Below are 23,691 nucleotides of genomic sequence, written 5' to 3'. Positions count from 1 at the left end.
TTTCTCATCTATAAGATAGGAACAGTACTTACATTACAGGGCTATTGTGAGAATGCTTATGAATTACTTAACATAGAGAAAGAAATTTCTTAACTGGTCCATAGAAAGCATTTAAACCATGAAAAAATGTTGTATAATAATATTGTGATGAGGATAATTATTCCTTTATCATGCTACTTAGTGATGAATAATATTGACCAAAAGTAAACTATATTTTGTTTTGCAATACTTTTATAAAATATGCTTGGTTAGATATTGTGTGAAGGAAAGTTATAATAATGTGATTAGGTATATTTGGAATTTTTTTGTTATTTTAATAGCAATAAGATGTACTAAATCAGAAGAACATGTCTTAGGCAGTAAGATATATGAAGATTCAGGTAAGATAAGAAAAGATAAATGTTACAGTCCCTGTAATTTCTCAACCACCAAAGTAAAGTAAGCCAAGAACATAGCTGGAAGGGGACCAAGTGAAGCAGAGTCCAAATGAGCTCTTTAGCTACAAGCTCTGATTGCGCTGGACACAGAGCCCTGTTCACACCGAGGAGTGCAGCAACTAGTAATGGAATGGCTTGACTAATACAATCTCAAGAGAGCAACCAGGAAATTTGGAAGGGATATTGAGTAGAGGTGATGAGAGTTGGGTGGTGAATAAAAGTGAACAACAAAATACATGCTTGAAAATATCTTGGGTGTGGCATGTGTCTATACTTTCTTTAGTTGGTATTTTAAGAGCACCATAAATAAAATGAATATGGAGACATGTTGGCTCATCTCTTAGTAGCTCTGCTAAAAACAAAAAATAAATCCCTGAACAAAAAATGACAAACAAGGAATTGTACATCAGTTGGCTTGGCTAAAGTCTCCAGAGAGGATTAAATCTGCCCCAAAGACACAGGATACAGAGTCAATATTTTTTAATATTTTATTGAAATGATGTATGTCTTAATTTTTATTCAAAGTAATTCATGCACATAATTAGTACCAGAGGATTTTTTTGAAATCAGTATCCTCAGGATTGCCCTTCCATAGACTACCTACAAGGGGTAATAATTCTTTTAGTTATATCTTTTGATATTAGCCTTTATTTCTCCATTTTTCAAAACCTAAATAACATGACTGTACTTCTTTTCCTTGATTTATCAATTTTAACATCCGAAATAAATTTCACATTATTTTGAAAAAGAATGTAAATCTCTTTCATGCTGATTCTCACCTCGCAATATAGCATACCATAATTATTAGTTAACAATGTAGTTTCATTACTGTGAATATGTAAACTCATAGTATACTATGATTGAATTTTATCTCCTGTGACCTCTTTTCTCAGAAGTTAATAACTGTCTCATTTTTTAACTTATATAACTTTCTTCTATTCATAAAAGTTTAACTTATATAACTTTTTCTATTCATAAATGTTTCCAAATACTCCCTTAGATCCTTCATTATCCTATAGTACCAAGTTCTTCTCTGGAAAAATGTCATTCTGATATGTCCTTCATATGAAACGCATTATTCTTTCCAGAAGTTATTGGATCTTCTCTTTATCACTGGTGTTGTGATATGGCATAAAAATGTGCATTAGTTTGGTACTTTTTTTGCACTTACTGAGCCACATCATTAGAAATTGGGTAATCACTTCCCTCATATATGAATTTTTTTCTGTATGTTTGAAATTATCTTCCTTATATTTTCTCTTTTTCCTTTCTGGAACACCTACTATCCTGATAGTGGATATCCTGGATTGATTTTTCTAAATATTTTACCATTTTCATCCAATTTCCTATCTCTTCATTTGCTTTGTTTTCTGGAAAATGTAGTTTATTTTATTTTATTTTTTAAAATTTATTTTTATTATTTATTTTTGGCTGCGTTAGGTCTTCGTTGCTGTGGGCAGGCTTTCTCTAGTTGCGGTGGGTGGAGGCTACTCTTCATTGTGGTGCGCAGGCTTCTCATTGAGGTGGCTTCTCTTGTTGCAGAGCACGGGCTCTAGGCACGTGGGCTTCAGTAGTTGCAGCACGCGGTCTCAGTAGTTGGGGCTCACCGGCTTTAAAGCTCAGGCTCAGTAGTTGTGGTGCACGGGCTTAGTTGTTCTGCAGCATGTGGCATCTTCCCAGACCAGGGCTCAAACATGTGTCCCCTGCACTGGCAGGTGGATTCTTAACCACTGTGCCACCAGGGAAGCCCCCGATTTTATTTTTTAACTCTTGTACTAAAGTTTAAAAAAAACTAGCATGTTTTAAATTAGATCATTTTACCTTTTTCTCAGGTATTTTATAGATGCATTACATTCCCTTATTATTCTAAGGATATTGATTTATAATTTTTTTTCTGAAGTTTTTCAACCTGCATTAATTCTGCTTACTCCTAGGTCTTTATTTTTTGTTCTCTTTATATTTTTCTTTCGTGTTATAGACTTTCTTTAGATGTCTGCAAATTCATACTTTTCCATGTATATTTAAGAATGAGATACTTAAGAGGTTTCTATTTCTGGCCATAATAGAATAACTGGAACCAGATTTATCTTCCCAACTTAACAAGGAAGACAAATGGAACAGATATGATATGACGCTTCTCAGACATTGTACAACAGGCAAACAAATAAGATGGATCCTATGAATATCTCAGATTACTATGTAGAATATTTCCAGGGAGTTGTGCAGGAAGTGGGAACCCAAAGAGAACTCAGGAGTCTCAATGAATTGAGGAGACAGAGTTTAGTAAACGCAGGACAAGGTGGCTAGCAATTATAGGGTAAAATGTCAGAGAGAGAAGAGATCCAGACAGAGAGAAATAGAACTCCAGGGAACTGCAAAAGGGTCCCCTTGAGTCTTTGGCTGAGTACTGTTTCACTACAGTGGGGAAAATATAGAGCTCATGCAAAGAATGGCCTGAAAGAAGTAGAACAATCCTCAACCACATACAGGGCTGGGAATAGTTTCTATTCCCACTCATCAGAGTGAAAAGACTTCCTGATACACAGGATATCAGCTGGAGTCCTCAGAAGAATCTTACCTCAGAAGTTGGGCTAAATTAGCTATAGGTTAAGGCTTTTTTACATCTGACTTAACAAAGCTAGAAAGCAAGTCTCAAAAGAAGCAATCTTATTCCAAATAACTGCATTCTAGAACAATGATTAATTAAAGGTTTTCAGAATTGCAAAGTTGGATAATATTTCAATATCTGCTCTTAGTAATTTATATAATAATAATACAGAAATTCAGGAAAGATATAGAAGATTTGATTAACCAACTTGACCTAACTAACATTTATAGGACATACCTCCAGCAAAAACAAAATACACATTTATTTTTCAAGTGCACATAAAATGTTTTCAATATAGATAATATGCTAAGCAATAAAAAATTATGTGTTACACAAAAGAGGAAACATAAATGGTCAATAAAGATATGAAAATATGTTCAGCCTTACTAGAAATCAGGTAAATGAATATTAAAACCACAGTGAATTATTAGTTCACTCACATGAGAATTGTAATTCTGAAGACACCAAGGGATAGTGAGAATGTGGAGAAATGAAAACTAATATCACTACTGGTGAAAGGGCGAATTGATATAAATGTTTTAGCAAGCAGTTTGGTGATATTTGTATACACATTCTCTAAAACCCCAAAACTGTAATCTTAGTTATATGCATTATAAGACTTTAATATAAATTACAAGGAAATGTGTTCAAGAATGTTAATTGCAGAATGGTTTGTAATCATGAAAACAGAAATAACCTAAACATCTATCAAAAGGAAAATAGATAAATCAGTGGTATTATAATCATTCAATGGAATATCATAATGACTAAAATGAAGCAACAAAAATCAATGTGGTTGAATCTATCAAACAAAATATTAAGACACAAATCTGCTTGTGAAAGCATACATACAGTATAATACTATTATTAAAATGTTTAAAAATGGAGTGGCGCACATGACAGCATGAGGAGTTTGGCAGCACACTCCCCAGTGACACTGATGAGAATTATTAGAAAACAAAACAGACATTTTCAGCTTCTGAAAATGTTCCTAAGAGCTTACAGCAAATGAAGAAACATCTATTCAAGGCAATCTACAAATATTTGTTAAGAAAATCTAGAGTCTGTGGTATTTGAACTGAGACTGATCCCTTCCTCCCCTATTTCAACTCAGAGAGGTAGAAACTCCACTCCAGGCTGGTGCAGCCAAGAACACAGGGCTCCCTCTTCCACCAGCTTCCAATTGGAGGACTTTTTCCCAGGAGGGGTAAGACATCAGCATGTGTCATCCTATTGCTAAGACTAAATTCCAGGTCAGTATGGTTAAGAGGGGAGGGCTCCCTTCTTCTACCCAGCCCCCAGTCATGAAACAGAGTGGGCCAAATATAACTGAGAATACTGGAGCCCCAGTCAACCTTCCCTTGGTCCATAAAGTGATGGTTCCATGTTGGAAGAGGCAAGCCAAGGCAGGCTGCTACAACACCCACCATCTCCAAGTTCTCAGTTCTTAAAAGGGAGATGTCATTCAGAGAGAAGTGTGCTACTGTCCCTACCTCCAGAGGCCCGGCTGAGATTTTACCTGGAGGGAGGCGGAGAATCAGGAGGTAGCTCATAATCTCTTCCCGAAAAACTGACTTCATTTGCAATAGAGCGTGGAGAAGTTCAAGCCTTAGGGTGCTCTGTAAAACAGTGGCAGTTGTGGTGAAAGTCAACTGGGAGGAGATTCATAGATTCAATGAAGATGCAGGCTAAACTATAGCCTGGCCAATTTTCTGGAAAAAAAACTAGAGAAAGAGAACTCAGAGGAAACTTTCTGGAGTCAGAACAAATCTCCACACTGATTGACCTTGGAAACTGCTTCTTCAGAGGAGAAAAAATTTTACTGGAATCATATATAGAGCAATTTATGCCCCAGGGCATTGTTGAAAACAATAGAGCAGTCAGCCAACAATTACTAGAGCTAAACATCTGGATGTGGCCAGGGAAAAAGAGAAAATGAGCTCTGAAAAAACCACTGTCATGTGAGGATTGCTGTGGACATATCCAAAGCTGTGCTTTCCTCAGGAGCAACAACAGAGACTTGACACAGTGAAGGAAGAAATAGACTTCATTAAAATAATCCAGCTAGTCACTAAACAAATAAAAAACCAAATATTAATAACTAGGAGGTGGAGTGACAGTATCCAGAGTTGCTATAATGTATTATCTTAAATGTCCAGTTTCCAACCAAAAAAAAAAAAAAGACACAAGTCCCGAGAAATTTTGACAAAGCAAATATAACAGGAAAAGACTTCAAAGTAGACATTACAAATATACTCAAATAACTAAAAAATAAATCACAATCAAAGATGTAAAAAAAGATATGTTTACAATGTTACATCAAATAGAAAATATAAGAACCAAATAGAAAGAAGAACCAAAGAGAAATTCTAGGGTTGAAAAATAAAAAAACTGGACTGAATAATTCACTGGAGAGCTTAAAAGTAGATTTGAATTGGCAGAATAAAGAATTTGTGAACTTGAATATACATTGACAGAACAGAACAGAAAAAGAACAGAAAGGAAAAAAGAATGAAGAAAAATAAACAGAGCCTCAGAAAAATGTGGGTTACCGGTAACCACACTGACATATGTATAATGGGAGGACCTGAAGGAGAGGAAAGATGGAAAGAAGCAGAAAAATATATTTGAAGAAATACAACTGAAATCTTCCCAAATTTATCAAAAAAAAAAAAATACTAACCTACATATCCTGGAACTCACTGAAGTCCAAATAGATTGAATTCAAAGAGATCCACGAACAAACACATCATAGTAAAAGTGCTGAATGTCAAACGCAAGGAGAAAATCTTGAAAGCGGCAAGTGAAAAATTGCACCCTACTTAAAAGGGAACCCTGATAAGATTAATACTGACTTCTCAGCAGAAATAATGGAGGATAGAAGGCAGTGGGATAACATATTCAAAACGCTCAAAGAAAAACTGTCAACCAAGAATTCTATATCCAGCAAAGCTATCTTTCAAAAATAAAAGTCAAAGACATTCCCAGATATGTAAAAACTGAGAAAATTTGTTGCTAATAGATCTGCCTTTCTGGAAATAACAAAATTCTTTGGGCTAAAAGCAAGTGACTCTAGATGGTAATTTCAATCTACACACACAAAAAAAACAAAGAACACCAGTAAAGGTAATTATGTAATTACTAAAGCCAGGATAAAGGCATATTTTTCTCCTTTCTTTTCTTAACAGATTTAAGGAGCAATTGTATAAAATAATATGTATAGGAAATTCCCTGGCAGTGCTGTGGTTAGGACTTGGTGCTTTCACTGCCGGAGCCTGGATTCAATCCCTGGTCAGGGAACTAAGATTCCCCTAAGCCATGCAGCACAGCCAAAAATAATAATAAAATAAGATAAAAATAATATGTGTATAATGTAATGTTGGACCTATAACATATAAAAATGTAATATGTTTGCCAATAACATATAGCATAAAGGAGGTGGATAGGAACAAAGCTGTATTTGGCTTAGTGTATTATTGGGTTTGTAATGTTAATCAATGTAATATATAACATTAATAGACTGTAATGATAATACCACAAAAAAGGAAGAAAGAGAATAGAATTATATAGGAATTATATATTTCTATAACTCAAGACATAGAATCAAGCCAGCATAAAGCTAAAGCTGATTCTGTAAGTTAAGATATATGTGATAAGTCCTAGAGCAACCACTAATAATATGTGTGTGTATGTGTGTGTATATGCGTGTGTGTCAGTAATTTAAAAATCATCAATAAATAAATTTAAATGTTTCATCAGAAAATATTTACTGAATACAAAAGAAAGCAATAAAGGAGAAACAAAGGAACATGAGACACATAGAAAACCAAAAGTAAAATGCCAGATGTAAATCCAACTATATCAATAATAACATTAAATGTGAATGGATTAAACAAATCAAAATCCAGAGATGGTCAGACTGAATTTAAAAAACAAGATTCAATGGTATATTCTTTGTAGGAGACACATTTTAGACATGAATGTTTATAGCAGCATTATTCATAACAGTCAAACAGTGGAAAAAACCTACATATCTATTAACTGACAAATGGATATATAATATGTGCTATGTCCATTCAATGAAGCATTTTTCAGCATAAAAAGAATGAACTACTGATTTGTGCTACAACATGGATGAACCTTAAAAACATATGCTAAGTGAAAGAAGCTAGTGCCCCAAAAAACACATATTGTATAATTCCATCTATAAGAAATATCCAGACTAGGGATATCTACAGAGACAGAAAGTAGATTAGTGGTTGCTTAGGAATGGGAGTGGGGTGGAGAAATAGGGACATGATATCTAAAGGGTACAGTGTTTCTTTTTGATGTGATGAAAGTGTTCTCAAGTTGACTGTGGTGATGACTGTACATATCTGTGAATATACTAAAAACCATTAAATCGTACACTTTAAGTGGGTAAAATATATGGTATGTGAACTGTATCTTAACAAAGCTAATTTTTTTTAAATAGAGGGAGGTACAGAGAAATGAATGAGCTAAAATTGGGAAATTCAAAAAGAGGACACCACTAAACAAACCACAATTCACAATATTATTTTGGCCAGAACTAAGAAATCTTTCCTAGTTCTTCTGTGAGAAAAAAACAAGAAATCAGTATCAGAACCCCATTGTAAAAAATACATAATCCAGGAACTTCCCTGACGATCCAGTGGTTAAGACTCTGTGCTTCCACTGCAGGGGGCACAGGTTCAATGCCTCTTCAGGGAACTAAGATCCTGCATGTCATGTGGTGCGGCCAGAAAAAAATAAAATAAAATACATAATCCACTGTGTGCATTTCAATTTAAGTTATTAAAGTTACATAGTTTAAAATTAAATAAATTTAAAAGTGCAAAGGCAGTACACAATATTTCTTAGGTACACTTATGTATAGAGTAAAAGTAGAAGAAAATTTGGGGGCCATTGTTTATGTTGAAGAGAAATTTCCATTCCCAGGCATTAAGGTTTCAAGTCTAGGGACCTCTAGAGTAAGGCTGACTGCTTGCTTTTCTCTACCTGCTCACACATTTTTCCCAAAGGGAATAGGAGTTAGTTATCTGATTGGTGATTTGAGAAGAAAGAGTTGTACTTGCTTTGCTCAGTCTCTCTCTCTCTCTCCTTTCTCTTCAGATCTGTCTCAGAAAGAATGACAGTTTGCTCTCCTTCACAAGGTAAGTTGGTTGGAGCAGGTTCTGTTTTTGTCAGAAGTTCCAGTCAGGGGAGTGATCAAAAGCTGGTGGCCTTTTCATCTGCTTCTGTCTGACTTCTGTGTTTGTCTTTTACTTGGTTCTGCACTCAGCTGGGGGAAAGGATGTTGCTTATCGGGCCCTTTCAAAACTCCACTTGTAACTTTAATTCATTCAGCTCAGTATTACATATATTGATGCTTATTATGCCATTCTTTTTTTTTTTTTTTTTTTTTTTTTTTCGGTACGCGGGCCTCTCACTATTGTGGCCCCTCTCCCGTTGCGGAGCACAGGCTCCGGATGCGCAGGCTCAGCGGCCATGGCTCACGGGCCCAGCCGCTCCTCGGCATGTGGGATCTTCCCGGACCGGGGCACGAACCCGAGTCCCCTGAAAGGGTGTAACTGGACTTATTATACAGAGTGCTGTTACAGAAGGGGAAAATTGGAGAAGAACTTTAAGTAGATTTTTAAAGCTCAATATTTCTGCTTGCAAGTTTTTTCTGAAAGAAACATTTCATGTACCTATAACATAGCAAGCCACTGTTTGCAAGTGCTTGAAAAGTGCTATAGTTCTATGTAAATATTTATAGAAACAATTGAGCAGAAAAGAGTTTTAAGCCCACGTGGTGACAATGCCCTAACTTTGTGTATTGAAACTAAACCAAAAACCTCTGTATTTATTCTACTTGAAGTTTCATATATTGTCACATGCCACAAATTAGAAAGCTCTTTAAAATAATTCCCAATTAGTATGTTTAAGATTATTTTTTCATGGTGAGAAAGCTTGTAGAGGACATTAATGTATACTTGCTCTAAGACAGTAGAACAATACAACCACAAAGAAAATGGAAAGAAGCAGTAAAATCCAACATTTTGTCTATGTCAGTGCTTCTCAGGCTGTCTTTGGTGAAGCCTAGCTGTTAAATTTTAAATGTTTTATAATTTTTTATTTTTAAACATTTATTTTGTACATTTTCAACTTACCATTTCAGGTTTTAAACATACAATTAAAATGAGTTCCCCTAAAATCAAATAGAAAATGTACAGATATAAACCCAAGTCTGTCTTCACTGAATTCAACAAGCACAAAATGATTCCATCAAATTGTATAAACATTTCTAAATGCTTACTTTCACATTCTGTGCTTACCTCATGGACAGGTAGAAGTGTGGGCCTGAACTAGCCTAAGGACCAGTGATCTAAGCGACTCTTTACTTCTGTCCTACATTCATCCTCGCCTTGATGGTAGTACACAGTCTGCCTACTCTTGAGTCTTACCTGTTCTAACCTTCGTGTTTCTTCCTTTAAAGTGTTTCAGCCCAGTTTTCCTTTTGTGAATCTTTTTTTCCCTCTCTCTCCTGTCTTAATGCATTGCCTTTCACATCAGATTTCAAAAGAAAATGGCACTTCTCCCCTTTTCTTCTCTTGATGAATGTCTGAGCATCCCTGATATCAAACTGATGTAACACGCAATATTCACAGGCTATCTGTTTTCCTCCGCTTCTACCTCTTTCTCCCTCTCCGTGTCTCCTCTCCTTAACAAATAGTAGTTGAGTATCTACTCAACTTTGTAAAAAATACATAACTTTTTTTACAAAGTTATGTACCAGGAACTTACTCACTGGACCAGGAACTTACTCACTAACACCCCAGGTCCCTATCCTCATGCTGCTCACTGTCTACTAGGAAAGCACTTACTGAGCAAATAGTTTATTACTTAGAAGAGGGATAAATTCTACAAAGGAGAAGTAAGAGCTACCTTGGCAGGATTAACATGCCTGGTGAGTCTTGCTGACCTACATAATTCTAGAGGACAAAAGGTTATAACTTTTTTTTAAAAAAATGAATTATGTTTATATGTACCATCTTTAAAATGAAACTATCTTTTCAAAATATTTTTAATTTTAAAAGTCTGAAATGGATGATTTCTTAAAAGTCATTTCAGTTGGTTCAGTTTAAGGAGCTATGAACAATAATCTAATTGTCAAAAGAAAAAAAGGATTTAAAAAATCAGATTATAAACTGGATTTATACTCATACACATTAAGATTTTTTTCTTAGTAATTGTTTTAGAGATAAATAAATGTCTGTAACTGTTTTGGTTTCAGTAACATAGCCTTCCCAACTTAATCTATTTCTGTTAAGTTTGAAACATCTCTATCCTTGCTGAATAATTTCAATGACAATGATAATTGTCAATATTTATCTTTTCCTTTTTTAATTTTTATGCTTCAATTTAGTTTGTTGGTCTAAAATTTTTGGCAATTTTGTTTTTTCTTTAAAGTCACTCCCTAATTCACAAAAATACCAACATTAAGCTTTTACTCATTTATGTTGATAAGAAAAACAAGTATGATTTTATCTAGCTATAAAGAAAATAACTTGTATTATCCAATTACTGCAATGTGTAATATTTCATAAATATACCTATTTTAAATTTTTAACAAATTATTCCTGCTCTTATTCTCTTTCTAAATAAGTAGTAAAATGTCAGAAAAAATTGGTGATTGATAGGAAGAGAACAAGAATATTATCTGTATAACCACTGAAGAGTCATCAGTAAATGATAGCACAAACAGGCAACATAATTTCTCTTCTGCTACTGAAGATGACCATCCTGAAAAACTTAATAGTTTCTCTTGACTATATGAGCAAAGTAGAGAAATGATAATAAGCAGTATAGAATTGTGAAGGCAAGAATTCCAAGTGCTTCACTCTCTCTTGCTAGGTGCAACATTGATGCCTATTTTGAACCTTCTCATTTTGAGGCATTCTATCTAGAAAAATACAAATAAATATATTCTTTAAAAAACTAACAACTGGGCTTCCCTAGTGGCGCAGTGGTTGAGAGTCCGCCTGCCGATGCAGGGGACACGGGTTCGTGCCCCGGTCCGGGAAGATCCCACATGACGCGGAGCGGCTGGGCCCATGAGCCATGGCCGCAGGGCCTGCGCGTCCGGAGCCTGTGCTCCGCAGCGCGAGAGGCTGCAACAGTGGGAGGCCCGCGTACCGCAAAAAAAATAAATAAATAAAAATAAAAAACGAACCACTATGTTTTATGTGAGATTGCTATCACCCAACAAGAATCAAAAGATAAAATTCTACGACCATGTTTGTGTGTGTTTGTTCATCTATACTTTTGTAAAACCATAGATACATTTATAATTAGGTTTCTGAAGTGTTTTAAAATTCTAAATTTAAATAAATGCCTGAAGTTTTTTTTAAATTACTCATTAAAAAAAACAAACTTCCTGTTAATTCTTATGAATACAGTGTTCGATTGCTGAAAATTTATTGTTTGATGCTAGATTTGTTTGAAAGAATAAAGCTTACTTTTGCTGTAGAAGTCTAGAAAGTAGGCTGCCAAAACAGCCAACAAAAGCCGACTTCTTCACTTCCATCTGCAGAGTCGAAAACCCTTTATGCCACCTCCCAGTCAATGAATTTAATTTGTTCTGTAGTAAGTGTTCTGGAACTACAGTCCTGAGAACACTATTGGTAACCGTACTGATGTTTATATTTCTTTTAACAGATAGGTATATCTTGTTCAGTGTCACTAAGTTTGTAAAAATGATTGCTTTTATTTATCCACTGAAGGAGTTCAGAGCAATGACAGGAAAACATGCAAGAGTGAAGTGTTTCTACCTGTGAGGAAATGTACTTTCCACCATGAATTTGCTGTTCTATTGCTTATTACATAGGGAGGGTCCTCAAATGAACTAGTGGAAAGAGCTTATTTGTCCTAGATTACAAAATCAGAATGCATTTATCTTAAGTTATTACATCATTAGCTTTTATACAAATGGGATGTGTTAAAGCACACTGAAAATATATTTTTAAAACTTGTATTGGCAATAAGGAATTCCATGTTAGAAGTAAATTTTTAAGATAAATTTTTCCACCATAGTGTAAACATATATTATTAATATCTCTGTTTTCACTGCATTCACTTTTATTACTCCTGTGATTTTGTCTCTATTCTCTTTCTCAGGTGTCTCATGTGCTTACTTTCTTCAGTTTTTCCATTCATGTCTCTAGTCTCCTTTTTCTAAACTCTATAACCAGTAACAAATTTTTAAAAATTTCTTGAACTACACCACCATAAGTTTACCTGCAGACCCAGTGAGATCCCTAACCTCATAGCTTTGGTTGATATAGTCTTCTGGGTCTGCACATACTGAAAAGGACATTCCAGGCCTGACCCTATGTGTCTCCAGCAAAGCACAAGGCATTATGACTGTCTGATCCATTGGTGAGTAGCATTGGCTTTTCTAGGAATAGTGCATCAGAGTCTACACAAACTCATAGCTTAGAGGAGAAGCAAACATGCAGGGTCCGGAAAAGGTTGGGACCAGAGCCATCATGTTGCCATGGTTAGCAACTCCATAGGCACATCTGGTAAGCAATTGTAGTCCATGAACCCTGTAAAATGGTAAATGTGGCCTGTTGAGCATAAGGGTCCTTTATATCTGACATTATATTGACTAGGCTCTTGCTATTCCCTCTAGAGGGGCCCTTCACTCTGCTCTGTAAACAGAGAAGGAAGTCAGAGGCCCGCTCTTGCATGCAGGAGGTTGGCAGCTCACCCTGAACTTGCTTTAGCCAGAGCACACTTAGGCGTCATGGTCAGTGGATATTTTGAACCTTCAAAGGTGAGTCCACTGCTCAAAGAGAGACATTTCGATGACCCAAGATTCCTGACAGATTTTATTTCAATTGCTGGAAGTTTCTCAAAAAAACTCAAAAGCCCTCCAGCTGCCTGGAGAGTCTGTGAAATGCATGCAGTGGGTCTCCCAGACAAAGCTTTAGAAAGCTGCTAGCACCACAGATCCAACCCAGCCTCTGCATCTTGATTTCACTAGAACAGATGTTATCTGCAAGCAATTAACATACTTGTCATCACCAGTGAAACAGATACAGAATCCTTCAGTTTTTTTTCTAAATGCACCCTAAAGAAAAGGGTTGTGCATAAAACAAAATGTTCACATTGGCATTAAAATAGTAGTCAATAAAGAAATTCGCATGTGTCAGTTTTTCAGTTTTTTCCAATTTTGGGACAAAAGACACTAATAATTTTTAGAAAACTGTTAGGGAGTAAATGTCACCAGGAATATAAATATTTGCGATAACTCCCTATTCAATTAAAGCAGTATCTATTTGTAATTATTTTGTATCTTCATATCGTGACTGATAGAAATTACGATTTGGTATATTTTCCTGTGTTTAAAAATCTTCGAAATTGCTTGATTTTATAGATTTCTATGGGAAATAAGGGAATTTGACTTAATAATAATACAAATGTCAAATAGTAAAATATTGAGCAAAATATGACCCTTAAGATGGATACAAGTGAAAATTTGGTAAAAATTGGATGTGTAAATGTCCAGGGTGGGTGATAAAAACAAAAATAAAATAAAAACAGTAGAAATTCTAAACTCTTGAGTTTTTCTTTAAAGAAAGTCTAAATAGCATAATACATTTGTATTAGTATAATTATACTTTTGACATCAAATCAGTTTCTTATAGGCTAACTTTGTAACATGACATTCCTAAATTACTTATCCTCATTAAATTCACAGTTGTTTAGCATTCATACCCTTGTACTTTTAAATTTTATTTTATTTTATTTATTTATTTATCTATTGGCTGTGTTGGGTCTTAGTTGTGGGACGTGGGATCTTTCGTAGCGGCACACAGGCTCTTCATTGCGGTGCACAGGCTCCTCTCTAGCTGTGGTGTGCTGGCTCAGTAGTTGCGGCATGTGGGCTCCAGAGTGTATGGGCTCTGTAGTTGTGGCTCACGGGCTTAGGTTGCCCCATGGCATGTGGGATCTTAGTTCCCCGACCAGGGATTGAACCGGCAGCCACTGCATTGCAAGACGGATTCTTAACCATTGGACCACCAGGGAAGTCCCCCCTTGTACTTTTTTTAATTAGTGAAAACTGAAACGCCTGATTTCTAGCAATTCAATCTTTGATCACAAATATTTCTGGTGAAGTAATCACGTAAGCAAATACTGTGACTGATACATTCATTCTGCACACAGGTACTTGCAGTATTTGAAGGGGAATAAATATTTACTGCAACTGAGAGACAGATATGAAACAGCAAAAGAGCACTGAACTAGATAAAGTATGATATTCTAGATCACTCTCATAAGTCTGCAATTTACTAACTGGTGACCTTGAAAAATGAAAAATGACTTAGCTTTTCTACCTAGAAAATGAGGATCTTCTTAACTGTATATTGTGAGTTAAGATAATTGATATGAAAATACTTAACAAACTATGGCACGTTATTCAATTTTAATCATAGAATATTTTATATAGCATGTACTCAATAAATACCTGATGAAAAGAATTACCAATTTTATTAGGTAATGTTAACTGAAGTGCTCTGGTATTTTGGGTGCTTCATGTCTAATAGGAAGTGTTTAATCAGTGCAGCTTTAACACTAGATAGATTGGTTACTTTGTCTACTGATAATCCCTCATGTATCATATGGATGTCCAGGGTGCTCACATTCTTCTCCCAGTCTCTTCTTTGTCTGTCCACATACAAAGGCATGTGTCCTTCCGGGTCCTGCCCAGGCTTTGCATTTCCTCAGCACTCAGCGTTTGTGCAAAGGTCAAATCTTTCAGCTTGCAATCTCCACGTCGCTGTACTTCACTGCCTAAGACAGGACTACCTTATATTTTAACACCCTTTACTTTTACTGATTTTATAATAAATATTTTTTCTTTTCTATTATATCAAAATCCCCTTGTGATTTCTCATTCTTCTTCATAGTCTCAGTACCTATTAAATTGACCTGTAAGAAATAATTACTTAAGTATCTACTAATATTAATGATTTGAAACCCCTCGAATCAGAACCTGGATATTATGGGTGAGATTTTTGTTCAAGTGACAGCAGAAGTTCTATTACCCTTGTGCGATCCACTTCTTGACCAATCCTTTAGTGAGAAAGGCAAAACTTTGAAGTTGCTTTATCTATTTATGTATTTTTTTGGAATTCAGCTCTTTTAAAAACATCTTCCTAGACTTTATTCTAATTAGAACTTCTGATTTATTTGTGAATTTATTAATTCATTCAGTAAATATTTGCTAAAGAACTTCTATGTGCAAGGCATTACTCTAAGCATATTTGATACGGCAACAGACAAGTCAGGGCAAATGCTCCCTGCCCCTTGGAGCCTAATTCTACTGGGCAAGACGTGCAATAAAGCGAGTAAGTTCTCAAATAAATGAAATAAATTCAGTTAATTAAATGTCCAGTGAAATAAACAGGGTACTGTGATGGAGACAAGCAGGGGCAGGATAACACTTTAGTCTTGAAAGTGACAATTTAAGTTGAAATGTAAAGGATGAGAAGAAGCCTGTTAGACCAAGAGCCAGGCAGAGACTAGAAGTCGAGTCCATATGTAGACAAGAACTTGACCGAGTCTAACAGTTTTCAGAGGCCAGTGTGGGTGAAGTACAGGGAGAGGAAAGGAAGTCATGGGATAAGGTAGGAGAGATAATAACAATATTATTGGCTAACATTTATTGTGTGCTTTCTATTGCCAGACAATGCATAGATTATCTCACTTGCTCCTCACAAAAATTCTCTGAAGTAAATACTATTATCAACATGTTACAGATGAAGAAACAGGTGCTTAGAGTAGGGACCCTACTTAGTAGGTAGGGACCCAATCACAAAATGACTTACAGTTTGGGGTAAATAATTCATGTTTTGTTTTTGTACAATGAGAAGCCATTGAAAGATTTTAGTTAACAGAGTGGTATGATTCATTTCTATTAATATAAATATTTACCCTGAAGGACAACATGGATTGTTTAACTTTTCTCTTTTCTTTTCATCTCTGGCTTGTTTTGCGCCCACTAGATTCTGAGGCCCTCTAGGAGAGCAGAGAATGATAAACAATTCAGTCTTGTTTATTACTTTATATTCAGTGCTGAGCATGGTGTTTAGCATATTGTGGATGTTCAGTTAATATTAGTTGAAGGAATGGCTGTACTTGATACTTGCTGATTTCCACTTATTTGTATTCTGATTTGGGGTTTCTGATATTAAAAGTTATACTGGCTCCTGTTTTTTGAGGCCTAAAACTATTCCAGGCTCCCCTTATCTTTCCTAAGATGTTCATGAGTGGGCAGTGTCTTACAGTAACAGGTGTACATTGTTCCTTCGTGGCTTAAGTGCAATGACTGTGCCAAATTCCACAGTGGCTGGGGAAGTGTGGACATGGGGACTACAGCCAGCGGGGTCAGAGAGGAAGCTGCAGAGGTGAAAGGGATAAGGCCATCAGGGCAGAGTCTAGAGCAGCACAGAAAAGCTGCCTCTCAGTTTCTCTGAGCACTGCGAAGGGCCATTCCACCCAAGGACCCCGCTCTGTCTTGCCTTGCTCACCATGCTAGGTACCTGGGTCTTGGGCTCCCCAATGAGTCAATAATTCTCAAATAATAATAGTTATCATATCCATTCTGCATAGGTAATAGACTAAGTGGGGATCTGAGCATTGGTGGAATTAAAGCACATAAATTAGAATTCAATCCTTTTTATGTAATGTAGAATTATATCCACCTTGAAAAAATATTTAGAGGAAAAAGTTCAAGTATTTTTCTCATTATGGGACTCACCATAAATTTTGAAAACGTTTTTAATTTGTAAAAAATAGTATTGGATCTAGTAGCTGTTCAATATTAATCAGAATATGCTAGATTTTGCTATTCTAACAAATTAATCCCAAATCTCAGTGCTTTATCTTATGCTTACTCACATAAACAGAACTGTAGTCTGCATAGGTTTACTTAGTATGCCAGGGTTACAGAGGCTCCCCCCATTCTGTAGCAGCACCTTCTGAAACATATAGGTGTTTATTGTTGGGGAAGGGAAAGAAATACAGGAAAATCATTGATGGGGTTTTCATCTCCTCAACCTGGAAGTGATATATATATATATATATATATATATATATACACCTTTCTCTTTATATACATATATACATAAAGGTATATATATATATACCTTTCTCTTTCATTTCCTTTCATTCTCTTTCTCTTTCATTTCAAGCCTGGTCACATGCTAGTGCTGAACTGAAAGGGAGCTAAGAAATATGGGAAGCAGATGGAATTTGGTTGAGCATCAGAGTCCGCAATGCTCCTCAAACATACCATTTTCAGAAGGGTTGTAAGCCTGAGATGTTTAGTTGATAGAATAGGGATCATATTATTCTTTCAAGTTTGTAATTTCAGTTTCTCTTCTGAGTCAGGATACACTGATTATTATACAGCCACTAGAACACCAGACGTATTTCCATAGCTCCCCTTCATATAGACTATTAAATAAACAGATGCCATTTCTAATTAGGATTTCCATTTCTTCTCACCTAATGTAAAATATATCAAGTCATTTCCAAATCAGAGATTTATTTCTGTTTATATTTCTCTATGGTCTAAGCAGCCTTCTCTAAGAAGGGTAGGCTCAGAACTGTTGCTTGTCCCAAGTATACTGTTCATATGTTGACTGATTTGAAACATAACTTCTAAAAATGTGAAAGCATCTTCCAATTTTTAAATAAGATGCAGTTGTACTCTGAGTTTTAAATGATATACTGTGTTGGCATGGTATCTCTATGGTGTCATCATTATTGTAGTACTGAAGGTTCAGGCAAATGTTCAGTTGTGTTTTCACTTATTTTGGAAAATTGGATTACATCAATAAATTTACCAGGAAAAGGAATATGGTTCAAATATTTTTTTAAAAATCTTTTAAATATGGTTCTAGAACTCAAACTGAACATCACTGTAAAATGTTTTTGGAGTGTTGGAAAGCCATCTATAGTATGCTGTCAAAAGAATTATTATATCAATTGGGAGGTTAAACTGGAGGACTCCTTGCTTTTCTTAGAAGGTTTCATTCCTCTCCACAGTTCTTTTGTTTCAGGGCCTGATATGCTTATTTTTATTTATTTATTTTCTGTTTCTAATCAAGTCCTAGGTCGAGGCATGGAGCATTTTCCTCCCCTTTTTAAAAGAAAAATTTACTAACCAATGATCATGATTTTTGAATTAATCTGATAGATAAGAATTGTACTTTCTATTCCAGCAATACAGTAGACTAGATACTCTGAAGTTCCTTCCAACCTATCTGCAACTAGAGACTGCATTAATTATAACAAACACAATTTTTAATTATGGATTTTCTCACTAAAAAATGGAAATTAACAAGGGCAAAAGAAAAAGCAAGCAGTGAGGATTAAGATGTTAAAGAGGGCTTAACTCAATAGCTAATTTTACCATGTTTATAAGTAGAAAGACTCACCATCTTGAAAAATATCAGCCCTCCCCAAATTGGTACATGTGGTCAATGCAGTTATGAAGAAAATCCAAACTGGATTTTTTTTTGTTTTTTCTTATTTTTTGAAGAATTTGACATACAGATTTTAAAACTTATGAAGAAGTTCAAGGGTCCAAGAATAGTCAGGATACATCTGAAACAGAGGAATCATGTTGGGGGAATTGTCTAACCAGCTATTAAGATTTATTCTCATGAATTGGAATAAGCTTAAAAATGATGAATAAATTAGCATTAAGAACCCAGACATAGACCCATTAACATATGAAAAAGAATATATATCAGAGACATCATTGCAAATGACAGGGAAAAGGAGGGACTATGAAATACCAGTGCTGGAGACTTCCCTGGTGGTGCAGTGGTTAAGAATCCACCTGCCAATGCAGGGGACACAGGTTCGATCCCTGGTCTGGGAAGATCCCACATGCCGTGGAGCAATTAAGCCCGTGCACCACAATTACTGAGCCTGCGCTCTAGAGACCGCAAGCCACAACTACTGAGCCCATGTGCCACAGCGTGCCACAACTACTGAAGCCCACGCACCTACAGCCTGTGCTCCACAACAAGAGAAGCCACCACAATGAGAAGCCCACGCACCTCGACGAAGAGTAGCCCCCGCTCGCTGCAACTAGAGAAAGCCCACGTGCAGCAACAAAGACCCAACGCAGCCAAAAGTAAATTAATTAATTAATTAATTAATTGAAAATACCAGTGCTGGAATAGCTGATTATCCGTATGGAAGGCATTAAACTGGAATGCTACCCCAAACCATACACAAATATCAATTTCTGATTGACTAAAGAGATAATTTTTTTTTTAATTTTAAGGAAAATATAGGGAAGTTGTCTTTATAACATCACGATAGGGAAAAATTTCCTAAGCAAAGTATTAAATGTGCTAACTACAAAAGAAAAGATGGATACAGCAGACCATAGTAAACTTATGACCTTTAGAGCAAAATCTCTAAAAGTTAAAAAGGCACAGTATATAAAAAGATAGTTACAACATACATTGCCACCAAAGGAGTATTATCTAAAATATAAAATCTCCTAAAATAATTTTTATAAACTATCCAATTTTTCAAATACATAGAAAAAACTACTGTGGAAAACAGTCAGTGTTGTTAGTGAAGTTGAACTACATTATACCCTGCAACCAAGAAATTCCACTTGTAAGTATGTATCAGTCAGGATTCTATCAAAGTAACAAAACCTGAAGGAAAAAGAGGCACATCCATTCCCCTGCCTTTTGTTTGTTTGTTTATATATTGGCTTATGTGATTATAAGGGCTGACTAGGCAAATCCAAAATCCATAAGGCAGGGTAAGCTGGGAATTCTTGGGCAGAAGTTGAAGCTGCAGTCCGCAAGTGGAATTTCTTCTTCCTCAGGAAAACCTCAGTTCTACTCCTGAGGCCTTCCCAACGATTGGATCTGGCCCTCCTAGACTATTGAGGGTAATCTTCTTTACTTAAAGTCAGCTAGTTGCAGATGTTAATCACATTTACAATATACCATTACAGCAACACAGATTAGTGTCTGAATAACTGGGGACTTTAGCCAAGTTGACACATAAAACTGACCATCACAGGTACTTTGCCTAATTTTCCATTGGATTATTGGGTCTTTATTGATGATAGAATATATTTATATACTAAGTAAACTGCCCTTTATCTCTTATGTGTGTTTCATATATTTCCCAGTTCATCATTTTTCTTTTGCTTTTAGTATCACATTTATTTCATGCAGTATTTTTTAAATTTATGTGAATAAATCATCAATATTTTTATCTATGGATTCTGTATGTTGCATATCAACTAGAGATACCAGTCTCATATTGAGACCTAATAGTTTTATAGTTTCAAATTTTATGCTTAATTCCTGGATTCATCTGAAATTGATTTGGCATAAGGTTTGAGGTAGTGAATAATTGTATCTTACAATGGCTTCTATTTTTCCCAGCTAATTGATTCAGTGATTCATTTCTTTTTTAATTTTTATTTTATGTTGGAATATCATTAATTAACAATGTTGTGTTAGTTTCAGGCGTACAGCAAAGTGATTCAGTTATACATATACATGTATCTGTTCTTTTGCAAATTCTTTTCCCATTTAGGTTATTACAGAATATTGAGCAGAGTTCCCTGTGCTATACAGTAGGTCTCTGTTGGCTATCGATTTTAAATATAGCAGTGTATACATGTCAATCCCAAACTCCCAATCTATTCCTCCCCCCAATGATTCATTTTTGACCACAGATTGTGAATACCATCTATGTCATTTTAGAAATCCCAACACAGATTTGGGTCTACATCAAGACACACTATTCTATTACATTGATATGTATATTGCTATTTCAGTATGAATCCTACTTTAATTAATAAAGCTTTCCATTATAGTTGGTTATCTGATAAAGTATTGTGCCTTTATTTCTCCTCTGTCAGACATTACCCACCTATTTTTGCCTATTTATTTTGCCATTAAAAACTGTAGAATCACTTAGATTCATTTTTGAAAATAAATTTTTTAATGTATTTAAAATAATCAATTTGGTACTTTTTTGGGGAAGTATAAACATTTTATACACATTTAAGGTCTTCCTATCAAAGAGCGGAACACATATTTACACTTCTATAGTAATATTTTAGGTTTTCTTCTTATACTTCTTTTTTTTATGTTTTTTTATTTATTTATTTGGTTATTCTTTTGGCTGTGTTGGGTCTTTGTTGCTGCGTGCGGGCTTTCTCTACTTGTGGTGAGCAGGGGCTACTCTTTGTTGTGGTGCGCAGGCCTCTCACTGAGGTGGCTTCTCTTGTTGCGGAGCATGGGCTCTAGGGCACATGGGCGTCAGTAGTTGTGGCACACAGGCTTCAGTAGTTGTGGCTCTTGGGCTCTAGAGCTCAGGCTCAGTAGTTGTGGTGCATGGGCTTAGCTGCTCCGCGGCATGTGGGAATCTTCCTGGGCCAGGGCTCGAACCCATGTCCCCTGCATTGGCAGGTGGATTCTTAACCACTGCGCCACCAGGGAAGCCCTTCTTCTTATACTCCTGACACATTTCTTCCTAAGTTTATTCTTAGTGTGTTACATCTTTTCTGTTGTCATTTATAATGGTGGGTTCTTTTCTCTTCTATTATGATTTGCATTATAAAAGAGTTGTTTTTATGTAAGAAGGTTACTGAAGGTTACTGATTTTGTTATATTGATATTATACTCAGCCAACTTACTGAATTCTCTTATTGTTGGTTATAGTTTCCTGAATGAATGCCTTGAAATTTTCAGTGATGACATTATATCTCAATGCAATACAATTTCACTTCTGAAAAAAATATATTCTTTATTTTTCTTTTCTAATTGCATTGATCAGAACACAGTTAATGCTTGTGTTAGTAAGTGCTTTTGCACTTTTTTTAAAATTTTAGAACAGCACTGTCAAAACTTCCTGCAATGATGGAGATGTTCCATATTTTATACTGCACAATATGGTAGCCACTAGCTACATGTAACCACTGAGTACTTGAAATGTGGCTAGTGAGACTGAGGAAACTAAGTATCTAATTGTATTTAATTTTAACTAATTTAAATAACCACATGTGGCTAGTGTACTATATTGGACAGTGTAGTTCTAGTGCTTTAACTTTAGGCATGATATATTCTTTATTCTAATTCATTCATTGATGTGTTCAACCTACTGTATATTTTTCTTTCAAATTTTATAGGCCAGTATTTTTTGTTACTATTCTATTTTATTGAACTAAATTCTTGATTCATTAATTTCCATTCTTTTTTTATTTATTATTGTAAGAAGTACTTAACTACTTTTTCTATGATATCTCATGTATTCTGAAATGTCATATTTCATTAACTGTAGATTTTACTGTAACTCAGCTTTGATATCATCTTTGAGTTGTTAATTCACTGAAATTTGCCTTGTGGGCATATATGATCTTTATTTTTTTTCTCTCAATAACTGGCAGTCTGGGAGGTATCATGTAGCCCAATGCAAATCTGTTCAGCTGACAGGATTTGTTAATTTGAATAATAGAGATGATAAATTATTTATAGGTGAGGGGGGGAAAAAGATGAAAAATATTGGAGAGGACCTGGTGTTTCTGAAGTTTAGTCCAGGTGAGCACAGGAGATGAGAAATAAATCCAAATGTGAGAAGAGGATGTTAAAACAGAAGAGGAAAAAAAGAAAAAGTAGGAACTGAATACTGAAATGGTCAGAATGTTCCCTTAGGTCATCACTAGAAAACATTCCTGGGAGTATAATGAAAACTACTTCCCTAATTGGCTTAACCTGCTGGTTCTAGATCAGTGCCAAACAATAACTCCTCCAAAAAACCAAGAAGCAGAACTACTATAATAGTCTTGGTCTGGTCTACATCTTAAGCTGAGAGAAGTGTATGTTCCTCATTTTTCAGATGAGTCAACAAAGGGCTTTGAAGAGTGCCTGACACATAGTGATTTCTTTTGAATATTAGTCTGATGAATGAGCAAATGAAAAATGGTTCAGCAAAGGTCAGAGAGCTGGCAACACGTGGAGAATTAGGAGTAAGTGATACTGATCTCCTGGCTCCTAATGCCTTAGTCTTTCTAACACATTATATTCATCTGTTTTTCTTTATTTATATAAATATGACAGACTTAAACTTTCACTTCATTGGATAGGTATTGTTTCCGTTTCTGCTTTTCCTAATCTTAACAATGAGAAAAAGAAACTCTAGAAAAAAGCAGTGGCGGGTACGGCCAATGACAGTTTTTAGGAAATATGTACTAAAGAGAAGGACTGTATAGGCATATGATGGGAACATCCAGACAGTACAAATAATTTCATGTGGATTATTATCACTGCACTCCAGCAATACACACACAGGTAAGAGAGGAAGAGCACTCAGAGTAATCGCATGTAGTATGAGATAAATTTATATTTGCAGTACCAACCCCAGTAGTTAGGCGGTGGCTTTCTGGAACACTGTTGAGGAAAATTCACATGTCATGCACAAGATCAACAAGAAAGTGTACCTGATTGATTAACAATGTCTATCATGGCCATGGAGGGAGATGCAGCATTATGAATACCACAGATTTTTCAACTCTGA

General features: G+C 35.5%; 1 long non-coding RNA gene across 1 annotated transcript in view; it reads left to right on the top strand.

Moving 5' to 3' along the window:
* LOC137204977 (uncharacterized) overlaps window positions 1–23,691 on the top strand; it is a 221,721-nt gene that overhangs the window by 184,866 nt on the left and 13,164 nt on the right. The window contains exon 3 of the long non-coding RNA XR_010933936.1: window positions 8,179–8,219. This is a non-coding gene — a long non-coding RNA (uncharacterized lncRNA). The remainder of the gene's footprint in view (window positions 1–8,178; window positions 8,220–23,691) is intronic.

The sequence above is a fragment of the Pseudorca crassidens genome, chromosome 13 (genome assembly GCF_039906515.1).
Source record: "Pseudorca crassidens isolate mPseCra1 chromosome 13, mPseCra1.hap1, whole genome shotgun sequence".
In the NCBI taxonomy this organism is placed as follows: domain Eukaryota; kingdom Metazoa; phylum Chordata; class Mammalia; order Artiodactyla; family Delphinidae; genus Pseudorca; species Pseudorca crassidens.
Note: the sequence above shows the minus strand (reverse complement) of the source record. Positions and strands in the feature narration are given on the sequence as shown.